General features: G+C 47.9%; 1 long non-coding RNA gene across 2 annotated transcripts in view; it reads left to right on the top strand.

The window, feature by feature from the left end:
- The window catches only part of LOC128844866 (uncharacterized), a 37,617-nt gene extending 24,867 nt beyond the window's left edge, over positions 1–12,750 (top strand). For both annotated transcript variants that reach the window (XR_008446539.1, XR_008446540.1), the window contains exons 4-5: positions 4,947–4,997; positions 12,341–12,750. This is a non-coding gene — a long non-coding RNA (uncharacterized LOC128844866). The remainder of the gene's footprint in view (positions 1–4,946; positions 4,998–12,340) is intronic.
- The last annotated feature ends 277 nt before the right edge of the window (positions 12,751–13,027 follow it).

Genomic DNA, 13,027 nt, shown 5'->3' with positions numbered 1-13,027 from the left:
GAAGATGGCACACCAGAACAAGGCTGGATCTTACCCCTACGTTTGTGGACTGTTTGTCCCATTTTTACCGTGTGTGGATCAACATCACTTTGGATTGCTGGGTACTCTGCATGGTAGAAGTGGGATATACCCTGCAGTTCATTTCCTCCCCTCCTTCCTATTCTCACTCCCATTTCCTCTTCAGGGACCCTTCTCATGAGCGGCTTCTAGCCCAGGAGGTACAGTGGCTTCTAAAGGTGGGAGCTGTGGAGGAGGCTCCTTTGGAGTTAAGAGGCAAGGGGGTCTACTCACTCTACTTCCTGATCCCCAAGGCCAACAGGAATCTCAGACCCATCGTAGACCTGTGGAACCTCAACAAGTTCATGAAGAAGCTGAAGTTCCATATGGTCTCCCTGGCCTCGACATCTTCTAGGTGTTTGCAAATTGATTGCTTAATGATTTTCTCCATTATCTTTCCATGTACAGAAGTTAAACTGACTGGTCTGTAATTCCCCGGGTTGTCCTTATTTCCCTTTTTATAGATGGGCACTATATTTGCCCTTTTCCAGTCTTCTGGAATGTCTCCCGTCTTCCATGACTTTTCAAAGATAATTGCTAATGGCTCAGATATCTCGTCAGTCAGCTCCTTGAGTATTTTAGGATGCATTTCATCAGGCCCTGGTGATTTTAAGACATGTAACTTGTCTAAATAATTTTTGGCTTGTTCTTTCCCTATTTTAGACTCTGATCCTACCTCATTTTCACTGTCATTCACTATGTTAGACGTCCAGTCACCACCAACCTTCTTAGTGAAAACTGAAACAAAGAGGTCATTAAGCACCACTGCCATTTCCACATTTTCTGTTATTGTCTTTCCCCCGCATTGAGTAACGGGCCTACCCTGTCGTTGGTCTTCCTCTTGCTTCTAATGTATTTGTAGAATGTTTTTTTGTTTCCTTTTATGTCCCTAGCTAGTTTGATCTCATTTTGTGCCTTGGCTTTTCTAATTTTCTCCCTATATACTTGTGTTATTTGTTTATATTCATCCTTCGTAATTTGACCAAGTCTCCACTTTTTGTAGGACTCAAAAAAGAGTTTTATATCACTGAAGATCTCTTGCCATACTTCCTATCTTTCCTACACAGTGGGATAGTTTGCTCTTTGCTCTTAATAATAAAAAACTTTTAGCATTTCATGATTTTTAAGAGCATGATTTCTCAAATTAAATGTTGAATTAGTGCTCTTCTTTTGCATGAAATTGTGCATGTGTTTGTGTCTGTGTACACATACTGTATATAAAACCCTGGGCCCAATTCCACCTGCTTTAACACAGGTGCATCTTTCTTTGACATCAGTGGGGGTTATGCCCATGTAAGGTTAGAGTACAAGTAGATATAAATAAGTATGTGTATGTACATGTGAACATACATATAATGTAAAATGTGTATACTGTGTATTTTGTAACATAGAGAGTATGCATATAGTGTATATATACATGTATGATGCCAACTAAAATGGCTTAGCTGTGGTTTGGCTCTGCAAGGTGGATGGAGTCAAATTCTGCTACTCGAAGCCATTTTAGACCCCGATTGTGCTAGCTCACAGTATCTAAAATGGTTTATAATAGGATTTAGAATCATAGACTATCAGGGTTGGAAGGGACCTCAGGAGGTCATCTAGACCAACCCCCTGCTCAAAGCAGGACCAATTCCCAACTAAATCATCCCAGCCAGGGCTTTGTCAAGCCTGACCTTAAAAACCTCTAAGAAAGGAGATTCAACCACTTCCCTAGGTAACCCATTCAGGTGCTTCATCACCCTCCTAGTGAAAAAGTTTTTCCTAATACCCGACCTAAACCTCCACCACTGAAACTTGAGACCATTACTCCTTGTTCTGTCATCTGGTACCACTGAGAACAGTCTAGATCCATCCTCTTTGAAACCCCCTTTCAGGTAGTTGAAAGCAGCTATCAAATCCCCCCTCATTCTTCTTTTCTGCAGACTAAATAATCCCAGTTCCCTCAGCCTCTCCTCATAAATCATGTGCTCCAGCCCCCTAGTAATTTTTGTTGCCCTTCGCTGGACTCTTTCCAATTTTTCCACATCCTTCTTGTAGTGTGGGGCCCAAAGCTGGACACAGTACTCCAGATGAGGCCTCACCAATGCCGAATAGAGAGGAATGATCACGTCCCTCGATCTGCTGGCAATGCCCCTACTTATACAGCCCAAAGTGCCATTAGCCTTCTTGGCAACAAGGGCACACTGTTGACTCATATCCAGCTTCTCATCCACTGTAACCTCTAAGTCCTTTTCTGCAGAACTGCTGCCTCGCCACTCAGTCCCTAGTCTGTAGCAGTGCATGGGATTCTTCCATCCTAAGTGCTGGACTCTGCACTTGTCCTAGTTGAACCTCATCGGGTTTCTTTTGGCCCAATCCTCTAATTTGTCTAGGTCTCTCTGTATCCTATCCCTACCCTCCAGCGTATCTACCACTCCTCTCAGTTTAGTGTTATCTGAAGACTTGCTGAGGGTGCAATCCACGCCATCCTTCAGATCATTAATGAAGATATTGAACAAAGCCGGCCCCAGGACCGACCCTTGGGGCACTCCGCTTGATACCGGCTGCCAACTAGACATAGAGCCATTGATCACTACCCATTGAGCACGATGATCTAGCTAGTTTTCTATCCACCTTATCCATTCATCCAGCCCATACTTCTTTAACTTGCTGGCAAGAATACTGTGGGAGACCATATCAAAAGCTTTGCTAAAGTCAAGGAATAACACGTCTACTGCTTTCCCCTCATCCACAGACCCAGTCATTTAATCATAGAAGGCAATTAGGTTAGTCACGCATGACTTGCCCTTGGTGAATCCATGCTGACTGTTCCTGATCACTTTCCTCTCCTCTAAGTGCTTCAAAATTGATTCCTTGAGGACCTGCTCCATGATTTTTCCAGGGACTAAGGTGAGGCTGACTGGCCTGTAGTTCCCCAGATCCTCCTTCTTCCCTTTTTTAAAGATGGGCACTACATTAGCCTTTTTTCCAATCATCTGGGACCTCCCCCGATCTCCATGAGTTTTCAAAGATAGTGGCCAATGGCTCTGCAGTCACATCCGCCAACTCCTTTAGCACCTTCGGCTGCAGCGCATGTACTTGTGCTTGTCCAGCTTTTCTAAATAGTACTGAACCACATTGGCCTCATCCATGTTTTTAAATAATTTTAGCTGCAGTTATATTTAAATTGCTTGTTAAAATGGTTCAGTAAAGTCTATTTAAATAGCACTATACACTTCTCTAGCACCTTCCTCCACTGGTGTCCAAGTTCTTTACAAACATTAATAAATCAAGTCTCACGTTCCCCTCTGAAATAGAATTTTCCCTATTTTACAATTAAGGAAATTGATCCCAGAGAGATTACATGACTTGCCTAAAGTCACAGGCAGGATGGGACTAGAACCCAGCATTCCTGACTCCCTGGCCTGTGTTTTAGCCACAAGGGTATGCCCCGTCCCCGTTTGAGACCTAGTGTAGGCAGGGCCTAAGAGTTGAAAGACACACCTATAGCCAGCGTTCACCTTCTGTTTCACTCAGCATAATTTTGAGATTCTACCTTTATCTCCCCCTGCACCTACAGACACTATAAATCCCTGACATGATCCTGTGTTGTAGGATCCTTACAACTGAAGAGGGCTGAATGGGCTACTACTACTAAAACCCCCAGTGGGTTGCTGTTAATTATCAAGAGTCCCCATCTCTGTCCTCCTGATCCTGCAAGCCTGCTGAACAAGAAGGAAGGTAGACTCAGACCAAGATCTCATGTTTAGAAGCATGGAATGCTGTCATCACCTGGCAAGCTAGTGAGTGCCCCTCAGTTCTGAGTGGAAGGGGTCAGATCTGTCCCCCAGCCCTTCAGTGGAAGGCAATTTCAATTGCTGAAATAACCCCCCTGAAACATGTGAAACACCTACCCGCTGGTTTATTAATACAGCCTATTTCCTGAGCGTTACATATCCCAGTAGCTACAAGGTGAGGAAAGGATGTGGGATGCTGGGCACACTGCACGGGTACTGAGGCCTGGTTAATAACACCAACCCACATCAGTCACCTCATGGGAAGGCATCCTTCTGGGATCCACTCTTCCAAAGTATGATTTGGACATGAGTCCCCGGGCACAAGGCTGGGACTGAGCACAGGGACATGCTTAGGATTGACTGGATGGGGGTAGGGAATAGCCAGAAGTGCTGGGAACTTGGGCTGTTTGCCTTAAGGACATAGTAAACAGGAGTTACAGACAGTAAATGCAAATATTCCATCCCACAGGGACTGAGAGCAAGGAACTCTGAGTCCCTTCCACCTAGGCCTAGTGGCACTTAAATCAGAGATCTTGCAGTGCTCCCCAAACAGAGCAGGGGATAGCCCTGATGTTCTGACCAGCACTGAAATAAGTGCTAATGTCCAGGCAGGGGGTAAGCTACGGTTGGAGATACGGACTCAGACTTACAAGGCAACCTAGAATATTTGGACACCCAGTTAGCACTAAAATTAACAGGAATTGAGCATCCACATGCAATTACTGGTTTTGAAAATCTGAGCCATAATGGCTGGCTGTTTGCAGGTATGTGCACTAGCAGGGCTTGCTTCTGATCTGTTGCAGCAGTGTAAATGCAGAGTCAGCACACTGTGGTCAGTTACACTGGTGTAAATCCAGAGTTACGCCACTATGGTCAGAATTGAGGCACTGGTGTTAAAGTCATGGCTCTGAGACTCAGTAAGAACTAGGTCAAAATATCAAATAAAATCTCCCCCTTAGGAGCTGGAAACAATACTCTCAGCTAATCAAAGTGTGCTCAGTGGAGTTCTCCTCTAGGGCTGTCCAGCAAAATTCTTTCCCAGGGTATTTTTTCTACTCTTCCCGCTGATGCGAATTGCTGTCCTGCCACTTATTGTTTGTTTTATTCTTGCAGGTCTGAAATGACTGTTCAGTCTCAGGCTGATCAAATCTAGAGGGGCTCCTGGTAAGTGTTTCCTGTTAGCTCTTCCTATAGCTCCATCCACTCGGCTGAGCTAAAGATGGCGAGTAAAGTACTTCCTGCTTGTAACTCACCCATGTACTGTAAAGACAATGGACACAGTTACCACATAAATCAGACACATAACTCTGTGGAGCTAGGGCTAGAAGCCTGTTTCTTCCATTCCAAACTGTTATCACTCGAGCTGAAAGCTGCAGTAGATCCCGTCTCCTTTCTGTGGGCCAACCACTGAACGGCAACATCCTGGGATCTCTTCTCTCATCTGTGGGCAGCAGTAATCTGCTCTGAGCCACTTCGACAGAACAGAGAGAGAGGCCCGTGGATCAGTTTGAGCCCACAAGAATGGCCATTTGGATCCTCCACTGAAAGCCCAGTGAGTTGGGTTTATGTGGGGGTGTGGGCGGGGTGTCACCATTTAATCTGGAGAGCTGAAGGTGGGGTGTTCACGAGGAAGTCATATGTTGATAAATTAAAATCAACATTATTAACTATTTCACAGCTGGTCATTTTAGCAGAAATATCTACTCTGATGCTATGGGGGAGGAGTCAAGGGTTGTGGGTGGAGCGTGACTAAAGTAACTGTAGTCCCCTGCATCTCCAGTCTGTCCCTTGGCAGTTTCACACAGACAGAAGCAATGCGACTCTAGTGGAGTTACACCAGGGATCAGTCTGGCCAAGAACGTGGACCTGCTCTCTCCCTCTGCTTATATAAGACTCATGAACCATATTGCAGTCAGCAGCTATTAGTGGAATTAGGGTATTACACTTTGTCTGCAGATGGGAGTGGGTTTATAGTGTTATTTAGGCTCAAGAACCTTTCAGAGGCTGCTTGGATGGACTTGGTGAATAGTGGGGACCTTATCGCTGACCACAGTCAAATCTGAGATAGGGCGCTCTTGGCAGAATGTCATAGAAGTCCTTTCTACCAGTGGTCAGGGCACAATTCAGGACAGCTTCCTCAGGAGTCCAGCTGCCCATTCTTACTTGCCAGAATTGACCTAAATTGCCCCCTGAAGGCATTTCAGAGCATGGGGAGAATGTGTGTAAGTGGAGCTGACAGTAACACATTATATTGCCCTGCAATATAGGACTGCGGGGAAGAGAGATGGGGCCATGAAGATTCCTGCATCTGCCCAGACATGTCACTGCTTTGCCCCCACCTGCCCAGACTTGCAGGGGGGCTCCTAGAGAGGGATGGCGGGTGATGCCATATACCACCCTATTTTGGGGTGGGGGGAGTTTGCATTTCTCTTCCCTTCTGGGTGATTTCTAAGAAGGCCTGTTAGGGACTCAGACCATCACCAGGTCTGAGGGGGAACTGGCTGCAGGCTGTCTGAACTCGCAGCCCAACCACAGCAGGCACTGGTGGAGGCATTGGCTGATGGGAGGGTGACCCAGAGCAGCTGTGTAAAGATTAAAGGGAGCCACTTCAGACATCTGCTTGTTCACTTCAAAGGCTGCAAATGGATTAAACCAATCTCCAATTAGCTCCCCCACACTGAGCAGGAGAACAGTCTGAGCCATCCACTCGCTCAGAGCCTCTGATGCCCCTTTGCCTGGGGGAAACCAGCACCGATACAGCCAAGCACAAGCAGCAGCAAGAGCCAGCGTGTTTGTTAGTGACCAGAAACAGATGAACTTCCTTGGCTCGATGGCCATGATTGTTTCACCTGTCTCGAAATGGAACCATCAGACCCTTTGGGAGATGGGCTGAAGCTGGAAGCACAGCTGGTTTCACAGCAGTCTCTGTAGGGCCTTGAATTTCTAACTACTGACTCTGCTGCCCCAGGCGCTAATCAAATCTGTCTTGCTGCCAGAACTCAGGACAACGGAAACCTTTCAGTTAAAGCCAGACCCTAAAGGTTACTTTTGAGGGGGTAGGGCTGCTGTGGCAGGGGGCTAGATGAACCAATGGATTCCTTCCAGCTTTCACATCGGTGGTCTCTGTGAACCAGCACCATGCCAATGTGGGGAGCATTATGCCTGCAGAAGGCACAACAAGTGTCATGTGGCAGGACTGCTGGGGGTGCCTACAGCAGTTGCTTTAGCTATTCTACAGCGCTCTCCCCAGCGCTCATGCTAGTGCCTCAACACATCCCCCCTTGGCCAGTTAGTGCTGGCCAGACTGGTCCCCCCTCCCCCTACTCCCAGCACTTCCAGAGCACTAGCAACCAAATTACACTTGCCATCTGCAAACATGCTCTGGGAGGGGGAGGGGAGAAGGGGTCCCCTTTACCCATTTCCCCCCCTCAAGGGCACCTGCCTAGGAGCATGCATGAATTGGAGACCCTGTTGTTGCTCAGAGGGCAATGCAGCTGTTGCCATACATGCCTGTTCACTCTGATCTACTCCCCCAGCTTGGGGTTAGCTGCTCACGGGGGAGTTCCCTCATTGTGAGTAATTCTCACTTAGTAAGAGCCGCTCCACCCAGCCCTGCCTTGCTGCTGAATGTGGCTTGCCAGCTGACATGGCATGCAATGGGAAGACTTGAAGCTGACGCAACCATCTGCTCAGCAGCAAGTTGGGCACCGTTTCCACAGCCCTTGGTACTGAGTCAGCGAGGGAAGTCGTTTGCAAGGGCATCTATAACTGAGCTCTGGGGAGGCAGTGCCTGGAGAACAGACCACACGTTGCAGGAGGAAAAGAAGCAGAGCTGTGCACTGTGCTCTTGGCTTGTTCCAGTGAAGGCAAAGCTGAAATCAGCACTAGAAGCCAGTGCTGGGAGCTAGGAGTCGCCAGCAGGGGGGACTGGAGAACAGCAGGAAAGAGGTAACAAAGGGTATGTCTACACTATGAAATTAGGTCAATTTTATAGAAGTCGATTTTTAGAAATCGATTTTATACAGTTGATTGCATATGTCCCCACTAAGCGCATTAAGTCGGCGGAGTGCGTCCTCACTATCGTGGCTAGCATCGACTTACGGAGCGGTGCACTGTGGGTAGCTATCCCACAGTTCCAGCAGTCTCCGCTGCCCATTGGAATTCTCAGTTAAGCTCCCAATGCCTGATGGGGCAAAAACATTGTCGCGGGTGATTTTGGATGCATGTCATCAGTCGCCCCTCCCTCCGTGAAAGCGACGGCAGACAATCGTTTTGCGCCTTTTTTCCTGGGTTACCCGTGCAGACGCCATACCATGGCAAGCATGGAGCCCACTCAGCTCACCGTCACCACTACTGTTGTGAGCATTGTAAACACCTTGCGCATTATCCTGGAGTATATGCAGAACCGGGCTAAGAGACGCCAGCACAAGGAGGATTTTGATGAGGATGTGGACACAGACGTTCCTGAAAGCACGGGCTGTGGCAATTGGGATATCATGGCGGCAGTGGGGCTGGTTGATACAATGGAACACCAATTCTGGGCCAGGCAAGCAAGCCCAGACTGATGGGACTGCATAGTGTTGCAGGTATGGGATGATTCACAGTGGCTGCGAAACTTTTGCATGCGTAAGGCCACTTTCCTGGAACTCTGTGAGTTGCTTTCCCCCACCCTGATACACAGGAATACCAAGATGAGAGCTGCCCTGACAGTTGAGAAGCGAGTGGCGATAGCCCTGTGGAAGCTTGCAATGCCTGACTGCTACCGGTCAGTCGGGAATCAGTTTTTGGAATGGGCAAGTCTCCTGTGGGGGCTGCTGTGATCCAAGTAGCCAATGCAATCATTGACATTCTGTTATCAAGGGTAGTGACTCTGAGAAATGTGCTGGTCATACTGAATGGCTTTGCTGCAATGGGGTTTCCTAACTGTGGTGGGATGATTGATGGAACGCATATCCCCATCTTGGCACCGGACCACCTTGCCAACCAGTACGTGAACCGCAAGGGCTACTTCTCAATGGTGCTGCAAGCACTGGCGGATCACAAGGTACGTTTCACTGACATCAACATGGGATGGCCAGGAAAGGTGAATGACGCTCGCATATTTAGGAATGTCGCTGCTGTTCGAGCAGCTGCAAGAAGGGACTTACTTCCCAGACCAGAAAATAACTGTTGGGGATGTTGACATGCCTATAGTTATCCTTGGGGACCCAGCCTATCCCTTAATGCCATGGCTCATGAAGCCATACACAGGCAGCCTGGACAGTAGTAAGGAGCAGTTCAACTATAGGCTGAGCAAGTGCAGAATGGTGGTAGAATGTGCCTTTGGACGTTTAAAAGCTCACTGGCCCTGTTTGCTGAGTAGATCAGACCTCAGCACAACCAACGTTGTTGTTGCTGCTTGCTGTGTGCTCCATAATATTTGTGAGAGTAAGGGGGAGATGTTTATGGGAGGTGGGAGGATGAGGCAAATCGCCTGGTGTCCGATTTTGAGCAGCCAGACATTAGATTAGATTAGATTAGAAAAGCACAGCAAGGCGTGCTGCGCATCAGAGAGGCCTTGAAAACCAGTTTCATGACTGGCCAGGCTTCATTGTGTGTGTTTCTCCTTGATGCAAACCCGCCCCCTTTGTTGATTTTAATTCTCTGTAAGCCAGCTACCCTTCCCCCTTCGAAATAAAGTAACTATTGTTTTGAAACCATGCATTCTTTCTTTATTAATTAAAAAAAATGAGATAACGGACAATAGCCCGGGTGGGGTGGGGGAGGAGGGAAGGATAAGGCCACATTGTTTATTGTAGCCACACTAAAAATCAAACTGTTGCTTGGGCCATCCTCTGGAGTGGAGTGTCTGGGTGCCTGCAGCCTCCTCCCATCACCCCCCCAACGCGTTCTTGGGCATCTGGGTGAGGCTGATCTGGAACATGGGGAGGAGGGTAGGCGGTTATACAGTGGATGCAGTGGGAGTCTGTGCTCTTGTTGGCTTTCCTGCAGCTCCAACAGACCCTTCACCATGTCCGTTTGCTTCCCCCAACAAACGCTTCATCATGTCAGTTTGCTCCCCCATTAGCCTCAGCATCATGTCCTGCCTCCGCTCACTTAATTCTTTCCTGGCCTCTGCCACTGAATGCCTCCATGCATTAAGCTGTGCCCCATCAGTGTGGGAGGACTGCATGAGCTCGGAAAACATGTCCTCGGGAGTGTGGTTTTTTTCGTCTTCTAATTTATGATAACCTCAGGGACGGAGATGATAGGGGGAGCGTAGAAACATTTGCAACTGGAGGGAGATAAAAAGGGAGAGTAAAATTTAAGATGATATATTTCTGAGAACAAAAGGGAGACTCTTTCACAGTGAATTAAGCAATTCACAGCAGACAGCACATGTGCTTTAGGTACAAGGTTGCATTTTGCCTTTTATATTGAGCGCCTGCCAGTATGGTTACACATCACACACGGCTGGGCAACAGAATTCAGTTTCCAGGCAGCCATGGTAAGCCTTTTGGTACGCAGGGTTGGCTTCTTACGCCTTCATAATGTGGGAATGTTTTCAAACTGCAGCGCCCTCCTTTCCCAGAGCAAGCAATGGGTTGGGTTTCACATTTAAAAGGAGGGACTGTGGTTTTTGGGTAGATGTGCAGCACACACCTACCCCCACCCCACCATGTGGCTATTCTCTGGGATGATCCCTTTTAGCCAAGTGCAAACAGCCCAGCATGAAGGGGGTCCTTTTACTGTTCCCTTACAAAAATTCCCTATTTCAACCAGGTGACCATGAATGATATCACTCTATTGAGGCTAACACAGAAATATATAGACTGAATGTTGCTTGAATGCGACCAAAACCCAGGACCATTCGCTGCCATGCTTTGTGCTGCAGTGCTTCCAGACTACTTGCTACTGGATTGGCGTGGTAAAGTGTCCTACCGTGGAGGATGAAATAAGACAGCCCTCTCCAGAAACCTTCTGCAAAGGCTTTCAGAGTACCTCCAGGAGAGCTTCATGGAGATGTCCCTGGAGGATTCCCTCTCCATCCCCAGACATGTGAACAGACTTTTCCAGTAGCTGTACTGGCCGTGAATGCATCCCAAGTCTTCAGGGCAAATTAAACATTAAACACTATTGCTTTTAAACCCTGTACTGTAGTTACAAATGTGCACTCAGCAGAGGTGCCTTCTCCAGCTTCAGGGTTTGGGGATCCCGCCTTGGGAGGGTATTGGCTCCAGGGTGATGAAAAGGTCCTGGCTGCTGGGGAGAATGGATTCACCACTTGCCTGCTGCACATTCTCCTCCTCCACAAAATCCTCCTCCCTGTTGCGTGAGACTCCCCCCTTGCAGGTGTCCACGGACAGTGGTGGGATAGTGGTAGGGTCCCCCCCTAGAATGCCATGCAGCTGATCATAGAAGTGGCATATATGGAGCTCTGACCTGGAGTGACCGTTTGCCTCCTTTGTCTTTTGGTAGGCTTGCCTGAGCTCCTTAACTTTCACGTGGCACTGCTGTGTGTCCCTGTTGTAGCCTCTGTCCAACATGCCCTTTGAGATTTTGGCAAATATATTTGCATTTCTTCTTTTTGATCGGAGTTCGGCCTGCACAGATGCTTCTCCCCATACAGCAATCAGATCCAGTGTCTCCCTTTCGGTCCATGCTGGAGCTCGTTTGTAATTCTGGGGGGATTGCACGGTCACCTGGGCTGCTGAGTGCTGCTGAGTTCACTGTGCTGACCAAACAGGAAATGAAATTCAAAAGTTCCCAGGGCTTTTCCTATGTACCTGGCTAGTGCATCGGAGTTCAAAGTGCTGTCCAGAGCGGTCACAATGGAGCACTCTGGGATAGCTCCTGGAGGCCAAGACCGTCGATTTGCATCCCCACTACCCCAAATTCGACCCAGCAAGGTCAATTTTAGCACTACTCCCCTCGTCGGGGAGGAGTACAGAAGTCGATTTTAAGAGCCACTGTGGCCCAGGGCTGTGGTGGTCTTGGGGGGCAGAAAGGAGCAAATGAGTTTCAGGGCCACATTGGGGGGCAGAATGGGATGGGACTTTGGGTGGAACAGGTGCAGGGCCATGGGGGTGGGGGGGATGGGACTTTGGGTGGAACAGGTGCAGGGCTATGGGGGTGGGGGAGAAGGGACAGAACAGGGATGGGACCACAGGTGAAAGGGGTGGAGAGCCTTAATCCAACTCTGCCTAAGACATCATTTACTTTCTTTCAATCTGTGGGAAAAGGGGGAAATTGAAATTTTGAAAATTCAAGATTTTTAAAAATATTCTGTGAAAATTGATAGGAAAAGCGGTTCAATTTTGAACCTCATGAAACGGAAACAACTTGGTGGTTTTTCATGAAATTGTCAATGTTTTTGCCCAGTATCCAAACGACTGGTTTCCCTCTCCCGTCGGAATGCTGATGAAGAAGGCATGCCCTAGTTTTTCCTCTTTTCAGACTCTTTCTGCTTCCTGCTGCCATTTGCACCATGCACGACACTGACTTACTTTCACTGGCTTCTCCGACAGCTCCGGTTCCCGGTGTGTGCAGCGGCAGCTTGCAGAAGTAGTGACATCACAGCCTTCCTGAAAAAGCCCTGGAGTAACATGAAGAAGAGGGGGATGCTGCACATTTGACATTGTATTTACTTTTAAAAAAAAAAAAAAGGCAACAACCCAATCTCCCCGGGGAGGCCAGGTCAGACACATTTGCTGTTTCTTGAGAATAAACTTTCCAATATGTTTGTACAGCTGCATACTTAATCCACTCTAAAATTCAGTCACTGCAGGCTGACTGATTGCTTCAGTGGAAGCCCTGTTTCCTGTTCCTCAAAGAGGACAGCTTCTCCCAGGCTCCCTGTGGCTGGTACAGTGCTCAGCACTGGCAGGAGAGAGCAACATTTACAATAAAAAAAAGCTACTGTCTCAAGAAACCCTCATTTATTTGGCCTGGTCAGTTTCTTTTTGATGTTTGGAGTGAAAACCCTCCTGTACAATCTGTGTTGTTCCACAGTAGGTCCCTTTGCTCTCTGCAATCCTGTGATGTAAGGCCTGACTGTGCTGGTTCCTGCCTCTACGTTGATCTCTTATGGCAATCAAGGGATCTCTAGCTAGCAAGCTGCAGTATCTGTTTTCTTTTTTGTGCAGGCTGCTCTGGACCTTGTTGCTTAGCATTGGCTACTTTGGCACTCCAAGAGCTGGGCCTCTGAGCGTAAG

The sequence above is a fragment of the Malaclemys terrapin genome, chromosome 10 (assembly GCF_027887155.1).
Source record: "Malaclemys terrapin pileata isolate rMalTer1 chromosome 10, rMalTer1.hap1, whole genome shotgun sequence".
NCBI classification, from domain to species: Eukaryota; Metazoa; Chordata; order Testudines; family Emydidae; genus Malaclemys; species Malaclemys terrapin.
Note: the sequence above shows the minus strand (reverse complement) of the source record. Positions and strands in the feature narration are given on the sequence as shown.